This window comes from Helianthus annuus, chromosome 5, assembly GCF_002127325.2.
Source record: "Helianthus annuus cultivar XRQ/B chromosome 5, HanXRQr2.0-SUNRISE, whole genome shotgun sequence".
NCBI classification, from domain to species: domain Eukaryota; kingdom Viridiplantae; phylum Streptophyta; class Magnoliopsida; order Asterales; family Asteraceae; genus Helianthus; species Helianthus annuus.
Window position 1 is genome coordinate 19,723,021 of NC_035437.2, and position 16,942 is coordinate 19,739,962.

The following is a 16,942-nucleotide window of genomic DNA, read 5'->3' on the forward strand; positions in this document are numbered from 1 at the left end:
GGCTTTTTCAAATTTTCTAATGTTTTTGGGTTTTCTGACAATAATATCTCTTACTCCCCCTAAAATTCAAAACCATTTAAAGAAAATTTGACAACCTGATATTGATAGCTTTGTCTCGCCATCCATTTTCTGCTACTCATGCACTGATTTACAGAAAACATAATGTACCCCCATGATTTACAACACATTGATCTTTTACAGTTTGAAAACCGTTTTTCAATCTTGTGAAATTAATCATGTTTGTTCAGCCGTGAGGGTTTCGGCGTATTCAATCAGAACTTCCCCTGATAATCAAACTATTTTCCCATTATGATTTCAAAACACTTAAGTTTGTTCTAATCAAAATGGTTTTTCCGGAAAATAAGTTTTGTTTAATTCACACACGGGGTTTATTTATCACCTTGTTCTTTCATCAACTAATTCGAAAGTTAAATCAAGTACAACTTAATGTCCTTGATAAAACATTTCTTAAGAAAAAAATGCCGATTCCTACTCCTCAATTACCAACCTGGGAGTTCCGGCAAATTCAAATAACATATTTTTGAATTTTTGTATTTTTGAAAAAATTTAGAAACAAACAAATTTTTGATTTTCAAATTTTTGACAAAATGAAAACATATTTTTGGTTTTTTTTAAATTTTTCAATTTTTAGAGTTTTTGAAAATATTGTTTATTTATGTACAGAAATCAAACAAACTCCCTGTTTAACCGTTGCAGGGATCAGCAGCCTCCGGTGCCAGGCTGCTTCGTTTCTCCTTTGGTTGACATTCAGTTTTCTTCAGAAACACCTGCACATTCAAATTTTATCAAATACGACCCAATAATTTTCTTTTCATTAAAGATGGATGCCGATTCATGCTTCGCGATAAAGGAAGCTCCGGCAAATCAAATTGTTCAATCAAACATTTTATCCACCCAAGCCTCACCAGCCTTGGGTGTAACCTTGACTCTAGCAATCTGAATTTTAAAGTTTTCAGCCTTAAGTGGTGGAAAATTTGCATCATAATCAATCGAAATTGACTCCTCAGCCTTTTTCACCTCATAAGTTGAACTTTCTGTTTCTGTTTTCGATTTCCAGATTTGTTTTTGTTTTTCATTTTTAACCAAATCAACATGTTTCTTAACACTCCATGTTTGATCTTTTGGAGTCCCACGTTTGTAAAAATGTGACTCTTTTTGAACATTTGGACTCTGAACAACATCTTTTGGTTTCCAAAATTGGTTTGGTTTTGTTGCATCAACAGTTGTTTTCCAACTTTGTGTTGTTCTAAGTTCGGGTGTCACTGGTTTCCAAGTTTGTTGTGAGTCAGCCTTTGACAATTTTGGCTTCCAAGTTTGCTTTGATTCAAACTTGGTTGACTTTTGATTCACAGCTTCATATTTCTGTTTTTGAACATAAACAGACTTCTTTTTCGTCTCAACACCAACAGGTTTCAGATTTGGACATTTGCGAGCAAGATGTCCTGTTTGATCACATTTAAAGCATGTTCTCTTTGAAACATCTTTGACCTGTTGTTGTTGCTTTTTCTGGACCTGAAACTCTTCATTTGACTGTTGTCTAAATTTGAGTTCTTTCTCTTCTTCTGAACTTGTTCCGTGAACGAAGTTCATTTTTGCCTGAAAATTCGGAGTTTTATTTTTATTCCAATTTTGTTTCTTCTTATAACCCAACCCAGCCTTCATGTTTTTCTTCTTGTAACCAGGTTTGTTATAAAAAGTTTTGTGACCTTTACCAGCAAATTTTGGAATTTCAGATTTTTCAATCTCAACCATCTTGAAAACTTTGTCAATCTTTTCTGAAATCACATTCTGAATCGGGAATACAACGTCTAAGAATAATTTGTCCGATCCAATCATGGTATAAACCAATCCCTTTGAATCATCATTCAAACTTTTCTCAGATTTTGTGTTCTTCAGATATGCATCATGAAGATTTCCTTCATCTTCATCATGTGATTCAGATTTACCTGTATGAACCGACTCTTCGTTCAAGACACTTTCAATGACTTTACCTACCACCTCTGAATCATGAATATCATCAGATTTGGAATAGGTTATGTCAATGTTGTCTGGCAATTTGTCTACCATGTTGAAAGCTTTTTCGACCTTTTCCTCATCATAAAATGCAAACTTTTCCGGTGGTGGAACTTGATGAAACTCTGAGCCAATGCCTTTCTTGTTCTGCTCAGACTCACCATCACCCGGTTTTATATTGAAAATTCGTTCAAGCACATATGACGACACATGGTAACTTTTTAACTTGTTGTTTTCCTGTTCTAAATCAATAATCTGTTGCTTTAGCTTAGCAATATCCTCAATATATGAATTAACAACATCTTGTTTTATAGCATACATTCGTTTTAGCTCTTTAGTTGTTTCAGACATATAATTCATTCTAGATTGAGCATATTTCATTTCGTCTTTCACTTTTTCATATGACTCTTTTATAATCTCATATGATAATTTCATTGAATCATATTCCTTTTTCATTTCTTGACAAGCAATCTCTTTTTGTTCACATTCATTTGTCATTTTCAAAACGTTTTCTTTCAAAACCTCATTTTCTTTTTCTAATTTGTTACATTTTTCTGAAAGTTTTTCATCATTTTCTTGTAAAACTTTTTCTTTTTCTAACATTTCTTTGCATTTAATTTTGAAAATGTTTTCGAATTTTGTGAATTCAAGTTCTTTTATTCTGAACTGCTCATCTTTTTCTGTACAAGCTCTGCACGATACCATGCATTTCTTGCACTGTTCAAATGGTTTTAAGAATTCAGAATCAGAATGTACCTCAGTGTTTGGCACTTCGGTGTTTTCAGCTTCCTCTGGCTGCTTCATCTCAGCATCATTCAGCTTTTGTTCAACACTGACTTCTTCGTCAACATCACCAACATCTGATTTTTCATTTTTCTTTTCTTCTTCTTCAATTTGCTGTTCTTCAACTTCTTTCACCACTTCAGCTTCTACAGCTTCTGTTTCGACTTCTTCAGCAACCTTCTTCAGATTAACTACCATCTCTTCAACACTCTTCTTCATTTTCTCTTCATCCCTTTTTCTCAAGCATGACAGCATAGCATATCGGATATCTTTCTCGTATTGTTTAACATATGCATCATCTTTCGTCACTCTTCTGTAATATTCAGCTCTCAACGGGACAGCAAGAAGAACATCATCAAAGATTATATCTTTCTTTGGAACAACTGGTTCTCCTTCTCTGTTGTAATAACACTCTCTCTTCTTGTCCCATCGTTTGTTGCTGACAGCATTCTCATATTCTTCCTGCATCTCATCCATTCTTCTGTAAACCACATCTCTTTCTTTATGTGTTTTCTCACTCAAGATCTCTTCTCGAGTTTTCTCTTTGTTCTCAATCTTTTCTTCATGGTTTTTAGCAGGTTCTTTTTCTTCTTTAATTTCAGCAACATTCGCAAACTTTCTTGGTGCTGTCGTAGCTTTCCCATGAGCTGTTTTGCGAACAATATCATTTCGATCTTCTTCTGGACAAATTTGAGACCAATCATATCCTTCATCAGGATATATGACAGGACAAGCTCTTGAAGTTGTTTTTGGTCTATCTTCAATCAACTTTGGCTCTTCTTTGCTTCGATGGTAGATCGCCTTTTGATAATAATCATCATTGAAAGGACGTTCATTTCTTTCAGCAACTTCTGCATTCTTACACTCTCTTTTGAAATGACCCTTTTGCTTGCATTTGAAGCAGGTCACTTTTGACTTGTCGAATCCGAGCTTTGTTGATGGACCACCAAGAGATTGTTTTCCAGTAATTTCCATGTATCTTTGAGCTCTCCGAATGCAGCTTGCTAAACACCAACGAATATCAATAAGCTCCATCTCCTCTGGATCAATCTGGTCGTAGTCTTCTTTCGTCAGTTCAGAATTACCGATTTTTCCAGCTACCAGACCTTCATATGATTCCAGGACAGATGCAAGAAAGCTCATTTGCTGCTTCGCTGCATTGATACTCATTGCTGGAGAATTCTTCAGTTTAAGAGCAATGTTGCACAAAATTTCATCTGTGTCTTCTGAATTTGTTTGTGAAGATGAATGATATCCAGACTGATGACTTGTTGACGTTGTTTGAGATTCATTCATCTTTTCACCAATGAATGCTGTCTTTGGTGAACCAACGCCCTTCTCTGAAAGTACACTACTTTTGTAATACAAGCCGACATTCTGTTGACGTGAAGACTCTGTCATCTTGCTTTGTTTCTGCAGCTCTAGATCATGACTCTCAATCTTTTCAAACAATGCATCAAGAGAAATTGTATCATATGAATCATCATTTTTCAAAATAAACACAAACGTTTGCCACTGATCAACTCGTGGTAACGCTTCAATCACTTTATCGATGATTTCTTCTCTTGTTTTAGCAATTTCAAATCTTTCGAGTTCGATTTTTAGGTGACAAAATCTTTCTATCATTTGTCTCACCGATTCTCCTTTTAAACTATCAAAAAGATCAAATTCCTTTTTAATTAGCGCGATTTTGTTCTTTTTAATTTGTTTACCACCCTCAGCTTTAATACGTAAAGCTTCCCAAACTGATTTGGATGTCCCGCTATGATTTAGTAATGCAAATATATCGTTTCTAATTGCTGACTGTATCAATGCGATCATCCTTTGTTCGGCGGCAAATTCTGCTCTGTCGTCTCTGGAGAATTTTTTGAACTGTAAATCTTCACCTTTGTCATCTTTTGGTTTTTCGTATCCGTACTCAAGACAAAACCAACTTTCATGGGCATACGCTTTTGCCCAATTAATAAATCTTTCTTTCCACCAAGTGTAATCTTCAATGCTTTCAAGCGTTGGTGGTTTAGAATGCGTTCCGTAAAAGTTATCATGCTTGATGTTCTCATTGATTGCCTTTGTGATGGTTTTTGGTGTAACAGTTGTAACTTCGGATGATTCAGATGTGAATGCGTTGAAAAACGTGTTATAAAATTCTTCAGCCATGATGCTTTTTCTTTGAATTACCTCGAATCACCTGAATGAATTTTGTAAACAACCGATTAGTTCAAAGATTTTTAACAAACTTAATTTTGAAAGTTAATTGATTTGATATGATTAAAAATTTTTATGATTCAAATCAATTCTAAAATATTTATTCAATTTGATTTTTGTCAACCGAATGGATGAGGATGGTTACTAGCCGATCGAGTAGTAATGGATGCTAGCCGATCGAGTAGGGAGGGATGCTAGCCGATCGAGTAGGGATAGAATGCTAGCCGATCGAGTGGGAATAGGTATTGCTAGCCGATCGGGTGGGAGGTAGTATGCCAGCCGATCGGTTAGGAAAGTGATGCTATCCGTTCGGCTAGGAATGCTGTGTTGTTCGATCGAACAGAGTCAAAAAGTCAAAGTGTTTAATGAATGCTGCTGTTCGAGTGAATGTCTTTCTAGCCGATCGAACAGCTGTTCGATCGAGTTACCTACTCGATTCACACAACCTTCTGTTCGATCGAGTTACCTACTCGATTCACACAACCTTCTGTTCGATCGAGTAGGAAGTAGTGTTCACTCGGTTAGGGACAAATGCTGGCCGTTCGGTTAGCACTTGCTAGCCGATCGGTTAGGATTATTACTAAAAGCTTTAACACATCTCAAAGACCTGCTATTCGATCGAATAGCTGTTCGAACCAAAGTCTCTCCTGTTCGATCGAATAAAAAAATGTGCTGTTCGATCCAAATCGCTAGCCGATCGGTTAGCACATGCTAGCCGATCGGTTGGGAAATTCTGCTGTTCGATTGAGTGACTTTCTAGCCGATCGAACAGCTGTTCGATTGAATGAAATTCTAGCCGTTCGAGTAGCTGTTCGAGTGATAATTTCCTGTTCGAACGGTTAGCACTTTGCTAGCCGTTCGACTAGCCTAACCGAACGGTTGGCCTATTCGATTCAAGTTCCTGTTCGATTAAACTTCCTGTTCGAACCAAAATCTTATTCGATCGAGTGACCTGTTCGAACGAGTTGCTAGTTCGATCGAACAAGAACTGATGAACAGTTTGACGAACGGTTTCAGCAAAAAGTTCACAAAAACGCAGATTTCTCCCAAACGGCTTGGAATTTTGACCTGAAAATTTGTAGGATCATAGATCAGATATAGGCGCACAACATATCAAAATTTCATCCAATTTCAACCGTAAAAACACTGTTAATTTTACGATTTTCAGATAAAAACGTGAAGAACAAGAAAGTATGAAGAAATTTGACAAATCTGAGTAAATTCGACTCTGAATCTGAAGGATTTCTGTGCGAATTCGTGCGTTTGATCTGTGCAATCGAGCTCCTGCTCTGATACCACTTGTTAGGACCGGTTTGACTCCGAAACGATTGCGTATGACACGTTCGACGTGCGGAAACCGTGAACGTGAATAACCGAAACACACGAGACGTACTATTAACGTGATTCTTTGATAGATCTGAAAAGATACAAGAACCGTGAATCACCTTTTGCCTTTCTCTCTCTACTTTCTCTCTCTAGCTTCTCTCTCTAACCTCTAAGCTTCAAAGATCAAAATGGCAAAAGTTCTTAACTAAAAGCCTAAGGCTTCTATTTATAGGCCAAAGGTGATAAGGAAACTTTCCTTATTTACAATAATGCCACCTTGCCTTTTAGTAACAAGATATTACATTGTAAACACAAAGTTCTTCTGTTTCTGCTACGAACTGAGATGACGGAGGCGATAGACATTAATGTACTAACAACCTTGCTAGATGATGACTAAACACATGATCTAGCAAGTAAAAGGATAGATCTTGAGAAAATCATAATAATCATCCTTTATGTAAACATGAACTTGAAAAATGAAGTTATTTTTATGTATGATGAAGTATGAAACATGTTATGAACCTTGTAAATGGGTTATTACAAAACTAGTTTTCTCAAGAAACTAAGTTAAATTGCAAGATTTACATAAACTTGGTTCTTAAAGAAACCAATCACATTTTTAGTGGTTAATCAAGTGTATAAACATGTATTTAACCAGAAAAACGCATGAAGAAATATTTTTAGAAAAATATTTTACAAGTTGTAAAGATCTAAATTCTTCAAAAATGATGTTTTTAAATAAACAACCACACTTTAAAGGGTATCTAAGCTTACTAAACACACTAGTAAGTTACTACAAATTTTTGTAAATTTTCAAGTTCATGACATAGTGTAAATTTCATATTTTTGACATATGGTAAGTGTTGAATGATTTGTTGATGATTGGTGATGATTTTACAAAAGAAAATGATATGCTTGAAAGCATGGAAACCTCCATTTTCAGGGGAAACTATGGCAAAATTTTCTAAAAATACCAACACTTAGAAAATATTTTCTAAACAAGTGTTTACAAGTGTATTTTTAACTACGATTTTCCATATAAACTTTGCCATAGATTTTTGTAACAAAAATACAAGTATTGGAGGTTGGTTTTTACAAATAAAAATGGGTAAATATGTATTTAGGATATATATTTACATTAAAGACATTGTGTGTGATTATTTGAAATAGTTATATTATTTTAGGGAAAATAATATAACTTACAAATACCAAGAACTTACAACACCAAAATAATACAAAAAATTACAAGGAATAAAGTATATAAGTTACACACTTAAATATTGACAACCGAACAAGAACGTAAAAAATATTCCGGAAAATACCATTACAAATATATTTTTGGTAAATATTATTTTGGAAATAAAAGAGGTGAAAATATGATTTTCGTTATTTGTCACACCCCGACCGCGTATAACATGCAGCCGCGGCGGAAACGTCGGGGAGTGTTGAGACAGAATTATTTGTTTCACAACCATGGCATACAAAGTTATATTTTATTTATCAAATAAACGTGTTACATTGTCTTCAAACAGGAAATAAAGAGTTTATAACATAATTAAACTAAGTCTATCTTCGTTTTATGTCTCTAAGGCACAGGTCCGCCCTAGTATCACAATCATCATCCTAAGCGACAGCTCCTGAAAACACATGTGAAAGTAGGTACGTCAGCATAAAAAATGCCTGTGAGATACATACGTTTTGTGAAAATAGAATTCATGACTTATGTTTGTGAAAATGTTTAGTCATGAACCTTGTAATTTGCTTTGTCTTATAAATCATATGAAAAACGATAAGATCAGATGATATGTATAAATAAAATGTAAGGTTAAATGAGAGTAAAAATGAGTTTGTATAAGATAAGTTGTTTGTAAAACAATGTCTTATGAAGAATATGTTATTTGTGTAAAATGTAATATGTCTATACTGAAATGATTTAAATAATGCTACGATAGGTAATATTATACAAACATTTAAATATAGGAAGTACCAGCGGCGTATCCACCATGTTTGTATCATATTACATACGCCACGTTACTCAAACCATTTACCCAAACCAACCACCATGTAAATTGTTCATGCATAAATCAATTGTCAAGTGTTATTGTGTAAACCATATCAAAATGTTCATGTCTAATGTAAACCACCAAACGTGTATATCAATGTCAAATTGTTTGTGCTTAATGTAAATCATATAATGTGTATCCAAAATATCATGTATGGCATGTGAAATATATCAACTAGGCCATAAGTAAAAATGCACAAAAACAGGGTATTGAATTAAACATAGTTTAAGTCAAAGTTATGTTTTGTGGAACAATTGCATGCTATACTGATACAAACATTTATGCGGTATTGTGAAAATGCATACATTCAAGCCTTTGTGACTTGTGGTGATAGACCTTTAAACAAATTAAAGGTCTATATGTGTTATTGTTTATCGAATTCGGTCATTCCTTCCAATCCAAACAAACCTGAGATATCAGGAATGGGAGTTGTCAAGTCCTATGGTACCATTACCTACTAACGAGCGGCATGATCGGTGTTAATGAATGTACATTGTATAATTTAAACAAACCAAATGTCATACCAAAATGTGAGCATGTGATGAACAATTGTACTAAGTACGCACACAATGGGCATACATAGCATAAAATGTAATGTAAAATAATGTACTAAGTACGCACACAATGGGCATACATAGCATAATGTGTAGTGTAAAAAGATGTACTAAGTACGCACACAATGGGCATACATAGCATAAAATGTAATGTAAAACCATGTACTAAGTACGCACACAATGGGCATACATAGCATAAAATGTAATGTAAAACAATGTACTAAGTACGCACACAATGGCATACATAGCATAAAATGTAATGTAAAACAATGTACTAAGTACGCACACAATGGGCATACATAGCATAGAATGTAATGAAATCGTGTACTATAAATGTACTAATGAACATAGCAAGTATATGATGTGAAAACGGGAAGGCATGAAAGTAACAAGTAGGCACATGTGTTTCACCCCAAAACAGTTTGGAAAACAGTAAAAGAGGGGTCTATGTACTCACCTGAGATTGCTTAGAAGTCCTTGTATAACAACCAAATAATGCAAGAGATCACGGATATCAAACGACACCTAATATAGGTAACTATGTTAATATACCGAACCTAAATCGGAGGATTTGGATAGAATGAGGGTTTGTAAATCAAACGAGTATGGAGACTCGTGTAATATGGTTTAACAAAGCCTTCATACTAAAAAGAAACCTAACCTAAGTGCTTACGACCCATTACGACTCGTTTAGGTAGCTTATGCTACCTTAACGCGTCGTTCGCGTAAAACGCGTTTGGAACGCCTAACATCGTGGCCATAAGGTATAACCTCAGAAGGTTATTCCCTATACAACTATGGTCACCTAATGTGTTTGGTCGGATCCTAAATATCGACCAAATGGGTCGGGTTCGAAAGTATAAGCGATTGTTTAGATCGCTTACCTTACGACCCTATATAAGCACTATACTAAAAGTGACGAGCTAAGCATGTTAGAACATGCTTAACTAAGTTTAGAAAACAGGTTTGGTATCAAAACAAACGGTTTTGATACCCACAAGTAGTTTGGTTACAAAATATGCAAGAATGCGCATTTTGGCCGAAACTACGACTCGTCACTGAGCCTAGATAACGTGGAAATCAGTAGGTATAGTCACTATGGACTATAATCATCGTGATCACGCTCACGTTATGAAGTTCAAACGAACTTCGTGTTGACCATAGGCTGGTCAACGCAGAAAGTCAAACATAGGTTGACTTTAGGACTAGAAAGCGATTAAAAGAACGAAAGAACACTTACGAAGGGTCCCCGAAAGCTAATCTCGATCCAGGAGCTCAGGTATGAAGCAAAGGCCTCAACTTAGAGCTTTAGATCAGATTTTCTGGGTTTTTAACCAAAGGGGGGGGGTATTTATAGGAAAAGCAAGACCGTTAGAATCGTTTCTTGAATATCGTGCCTCGATCTCATTCGTACACTTGTCAAAATGTTGTGGTATCAAAAAGTGACCCCAACCCAGAGATTGTGAAGAGGCATTGCCCCTTGGATGCTTGAAAGGCCATTTTCAGCAAGAAAAATGAGTTTCTGCATCTGCAGGGATGACGCGACCCACGTAAAGGTTGCCCCTAGGCTTACGTGGGTCGCCTGGAGGTTCTGATCAGAAGCCAAGTTTCAAAAATGACAGTTTAGGTCCCTGTTATGGTTTAAGGCCATTTCCGACACGTTCAAGGCCCGTTAAGCCATCTTTAAGGCCCTAAAATGATGCCTAAACATTGAAGACATGAAACATGCTCAAACATATGCCGGATGTTGGTTCGTTTGGCCGTACGATTGCGATGTTCGCTTAATTACGACGGAATGCGCATAAGCGCGAAAAACGATCCAAAATGCGTGACGAATGGATTTTTGACAAGCCAAACATTAAAACATAATATTATAATGCTTACATAAATTTTTGGATGTCCGGATGTATTCAGAATGTAAGTTATGCGCGAAAGTGCAAACTTGTGCACTTTTGACACTTTTAGTCCCTGAATGACCCAAAAGTTTATTTTAGCACACCGAATCTCTCAAAGCCTATTTCTAAGCTATGTAAAGGATATTTAAGGTGTGTTTAACTTATGGTCATGTTCCGGAATGTTTGTTACAGTTCAAATTGGCATATTTCGCAGTTTGTCAAGTTTAGTCCCTGTAAGCGAATTAACTTGTTTTTTGTCATACCAAAGCCTTCAAAACTTATTTCTAAGTTACGTAAAGGTTATTTAAGGTATGTTAAGCCTATGTTACTATTCCGGAGTGTTCGTTGGATTAAACTGGTTATTTTTACGCATCAGAGCTCGTATAACCCTCCAGAAAGCGATTTAAAGCTTAAAATCGAACAAGAGTTAATATGTGTAAATGATACACATATTTTTACAAATAACAAGTATGAAATACTATATTTCATTGGTTTGGCATTTGTTTGATGGTTGAAGTGACACAGGTGTCACAGTCTCCCTTACTTTAGGAAATTTCGTCCCGAAATTTAATTCTAAAGGAAACTTGTGAAGACAGCTGTGACGGTTTCGCCTTCTAATAGATCCATTGAACCCTTAAGTAAAACTCTGGGCCATGTTAGGACTCTTAGCGAATTTGTTAACCCTCAAAGTGAATTCCTTGTAATAGTAAAACATGGAATTTTGAACTATGGACAGAAGAACGTTTCTTATGAAGACTTATCATAGGAAACTTGGTGTGTGATTGAGATCAGAATTGGGGAGTGTGAGAATAAATGACATTGGTCGAGGTCCAAGACTTCTCCCGTATCATTATTCTTGTCACTATAGGTCTTAACACATGACAAAGCTTCCTGTGGTTTCTGTGCACTGAATTCCATAATTATGTAGGCCTCCATAATTACGTAATTCCTTGCACAGTCCGCACAATTCATTTCATAATGCGTAGGAAAAAAAATCACTTGAATAAACATGAAGCGACTCGACTAGACCACCAAAGGATCCTTTTAATTAGATAAACGAACGATCTTTTTAACTAGATCAACACATGATCTTCTTAACTAGACCGTCGTACGATCTCCTTAAATAGACCACTTAAGGGATCTTTTTAGTTACATCATCACATGATATTTCTAATCAGATTTTCAAAATCAATCTGTTTAACCAGACCATTCAAGAGGTCCAATTATAGAATAATACTTTATAACCCGAGGGACTTAACTACAATGTTGAAGTCCATTAAGGATTTAAGATAGTATCTTTGGATATCCTATTATGAATCTCTCGTATGAGATATGGAAGATTCTATGAGGATTTGAATGGATCACATACAACCACAAAACATGTAAGAAAACACATAAGCACAAATTTAGTTAACTTGATTCTTTAACTTGTTATCTTTAGGTATGAATATTTAAAGCACACTAGGAATCCAATCCATGGATTTCATTTGGCACATTAATGATTTTTAAGGATCTATCTATAAAGATAGAGGGATTCTCAATAAGAGTTTGGCTTTGTTTCTTAAAAGAAACGAGTGTTTAAGGTTCTTGGGGAGATCACAAGTGATCATAAAATGACAGAACCACACGAGTAGTTTGTCTTTGGGTTGACATCATAAGGTTGCATCAAGCATTCACACAAACACATAAATTTTGCAGAAATAAAAACAACAAATCTTTATTTATGTAACAACCGAATTGTCTTGAAGTGTCAAAAGATAACCACCAAGAAAATACAAAACACTAATTGATTACTGCTGCATCATTGTTCATGTTTGCCTCATTGATGTTAAACACTCGTCCTCGCGCTGGAGGTATGTTAACAAGTCTTGGGCAATTGTTCCTGTAGTGGGTAAGGTCACCACAGTTATAACATAACCCCGGAGGGAACCGTGCTTGAACAACAGCAGGGTTTGCAGCAGCTTGATTTGCATAACGACAAACATTGATCAAATGTCCCAACCGCCCACAGTGGGTACATTTATGACACTGCTCTTGCTCTAGATGATGACGGTTCCACTTGTTGCACAAAGGTGCGGTACCAACATAGTTTTGTCTTTTGCGAGGTTGTGCTGGCTGGTTTGGTGCAACCTGTTTGTCTTGAGCAGTTACAGCGTAGTTTTTAGAGGCTTTGCACTTCTTCTTCTTGGACACCTCAGCATTTTCTTCCTTTGGTTCCACATGAGCAGTCTTGTCAGATGGTCTTAGGTCGCCCTTCCGAAACAGCTTGCGCTTCCTGATATGGGATTCAGTCAGAGTGGCGGCCAATTCAATGGCTTGTCTGGCAGTAGTAGGGTTGCTGCCAGTAACGATATCCTGAACTACGTCAGGAAGACCATCAATGTATTTCTCAATTGCCTTATCCAGAGGCGTAACGATAGCAGGGCATAACAAGCTCAATTCCTCATAGCGGTCAGTATAGGCTCGATGTTCCCCACTGTCTTGCTTCAAATCATCAAATTCCCTTTCTAGAGCCCTTAGCTCATGACGAGGACAGAATTCCTTCATCATAAGAGCCCTAAGCTCGGCCCAAGTCTGTGCGAATGCAACCTCAGCACCGCGGTCTCTCATAACCCCGTTCCACCACGTAAGAGCCCTCTTCTGAAACATACTCGAAGAAAACTCGACCTTGCGATTTTTAGGACACTGAACGTGACGGACAATATTCTCAATGCTCTCGAACCATTGAAGAAGCCTAGTTGCTCCCTCAGAACCACTAAACTTGAGCAGTTTAGCCGAGTTAAAATTCTTGAAATTGCACGGAGCATTGTTGTTGTTGATGGCTTGAATCATTTGAGCATAAAGATTTGGGAAGGCAGCAGCCATCTGCTGCGCGATGATTTTCGCCAGTTCGGCATTCGCCATCTGATTGTCGCGTCGAGGAGGCATTCTAAAAGAGGAAACATGAGAGGAAACGAGTGAGAGAATTAGACGAAAAGAATGAGATGAAACAAATCTGATGAAAGCGAGGATAGTGGTCATTTGTTTGTTACTACAAAGCAACAAACGACCCCGGTGATTAATCAAAGTAAATAGGTCAAAAATAATGTATCGCGAAGACATGCTCGCCTATAAGTGGACACTCACCCCAAGAGTTCCCAGGTAAGAGTGACTGGTCATATTATGTGGATTTGTACGAACAGGCTAACCTTAGACAGAAAACTCAGGGTATTGTTTTAAAACTAAACACAAGAAAACTTGTGTTAGGGTCTTAGAAAGTTATAGTCAAGGTCAAAGCATTACTAATAACCTAATTCCCTATAACCATTGGCTCTGATACCAACTCTTCTGTCACACCCCGACCGCGTATAACATGCAACCGCGGCGGAAACGTCGGGGAGTGTTGAGACAGAATTATTTGTTTCACAACCATGGCATACAAAGTTATATTTTATTTATCAAATAAACGTGTTACATTATCTTCAAACAGGAAATAAAGAGTTTATAACATAATTAAACTAAGTCTATCTTCGTTTTATGTCTCTAAGGCACAGGTCCGCCCTAGTATCACAATCATCATCCTAAGCGACAGCTCCTGAAAACACATGTGAAAGTACGTACGTCAGCATAAAAATGCCTGTGAGATACATAGGTTTTGTGAAAATAGAATTCATGACTTATGTTTGTGAAAATGTTTAGTCATGAACCTTGTAATTTGCTTTGTCTTATAAATCATATGAAAAACGATAAGATCAGATGATATGTATAAATAAAATGTAAGGTTAAATGAGAGTAAAAATGAGTTTGTATAAGATAAGTTGTTTGTAAAACAATGTCTTATGAAGAATATGTTATTTGTGTAAAATGTAATATGTCTATACTGAAATGATTTAAATAATGCTACGATAGGTAATATTATACAAACATTTAAATATAGGAAGTACCAGCGGCGTATCCACCATGTTTGTATCATATTACATACGCCACGTTACTCAAACCATTTACCCAAACGAACCACCATGTAAATTGTTCATGCATAAATCAATTGTCAAGTGTTATTGCGTAAACCATATCAAAATGTTCATGTCTAATGTAAACCACCAAACGTGTATATCAATGTCAAATTGTTTATGTTTAATGTAAATCATATAATGTGTATCCAAAATATCATGTATGGCATGTGAAATATATCAACTAGGCCATAAGTAAAAATGCACAAAAACAGGGTATTGAATTAAACATAGTTTAAGTTAAAGTTATGTTTTGTGGAACAATTGCATGCTATACTGATACAAACATTTATGCGGTATTGTGAAAATGCATACATTCAAGCCTTTGTGACTTGTGGTGATAGACCTTTAAACAAATTAAAGGTCTATATGTGTTATTGTTTATCGAATTCGGTCATTCCTTCCAATCCAAACAAACCCGAGATTTCAGGAATGGGAGTTGTCAAGTCCTATGGTACCATTACCTACTAACGAGCGGCATGATCGGTGTTAATGAATGTACATTGTATAATTTAAACAAACCAAATGTCATACATTATTTTTTTTTGGACAAAACAAGTCTATGTATATTTTCTAAGTGAAAATATATTATTTTGGAAACTACAAATACAAGTATACGAGAATACATGTATGAAATACTCCCATCCTTGGGTAGGAAACACTAAAACAAATACTTGAAAAGTATTAAAACTCCGGATGACGTAAAGACATAAAGAAAACGTAACTCAAAACATGAATACTAAGGCAAGGCACGACCCGCTCGTCTAATAGACCATAGCACATTGTAGGTAGTCGCATTTGTTGACGAGATTTGAGTTACGAGTACCGAAGACGCAAAACATTGAGTTCATGCTCCCCCTTTTCTTTAACTGTTTTTGGTTTTATAACTCTCGGGGGTGAAATACATGTACAGATACTTAAACGTTATGAAATGCCTATGAAATACTAGATCATGTGAGCATAGACTAAATACTAAAAATACCATAAGGTCTTGGTGAAAACTAGTACCAAGCCATTAAAAACATTCATTAATTAGGGACGAGGGTTAGATCTAACGGGTACGGCCGAACCCCACTCATGGCCAAAACTAGTACCTAATAGTGCTTCGGAGTCCTAGTCGAGGTTAATCGACACAGTCGAGGGAAATCAACACAGTCGAGGATAATCGACACAGTCAAGGAATCAGAACGAGTATTCCGACAAGGAGTCATAACAAGTACTCCCCATGTCCTCACATGCCTTAAAGTTCTTGTAAAACATTCATGTTTATACACGTTTTTCATACCTGTTTACAAAAGAGTCTCTCAAAGATTTACAGTACACAAGCTAGACGCATGAACTCGCTCAACTTTTTGTTGATGTTTTCCAAAATTACATGTATTTCAGGTAACAGGATGGATCTTGGACGCAGGTGTCATAACTAGAAGTTTAGATGTCATCCACTTTTGTTGATTTGTAACCTAGTCGAAGGTTGTGTTTTAAAAACTTGAATAAACAATGTTTGTAATACATAAATTTTATGAATGGATGAACATCGTTTTGATCATGTAGTTGTTTATTATAATTGAATGCAATGATATTAAACCAGTCACACATCATACGCTTCCGCAAAAGACAGGGTGTGACAAGGTCGACACCTACTGCTCTCTCTCTCCCTCCTTCTATTCGCAAGTCATCAGGAATCATAGCAGGTTATCTTCGGTTTCGAGCAAACCATGAACCTTCATCACTCCCTCTTTCGGTAACACACTTATCATGCTTATAGTCTTGATTAATTGTATAAAAATCGTGACTGCATTTTCTAAAGTACTTGGTATTCTTGTATAGTATATGTATGAATGTTGATGTGATCGCATTAGTATATATATAGTTACTAGGGTTTTGATTTTAACATGATCCTGGTAGGAATATTGATAACCTTGATTGATTCTTAATGCATATTGATGTAGAATCCGGATATATGATGATGACCTGCTGTATGTCGAGTATACATGTTTTGATTGAAAAGTATGATGATAAAACCATAAAACCGTTTTGAGAAGCTTGGTAATAAAACAACTTCTGGTTAGAAAGTTACAGCTGACTTGTGTCGC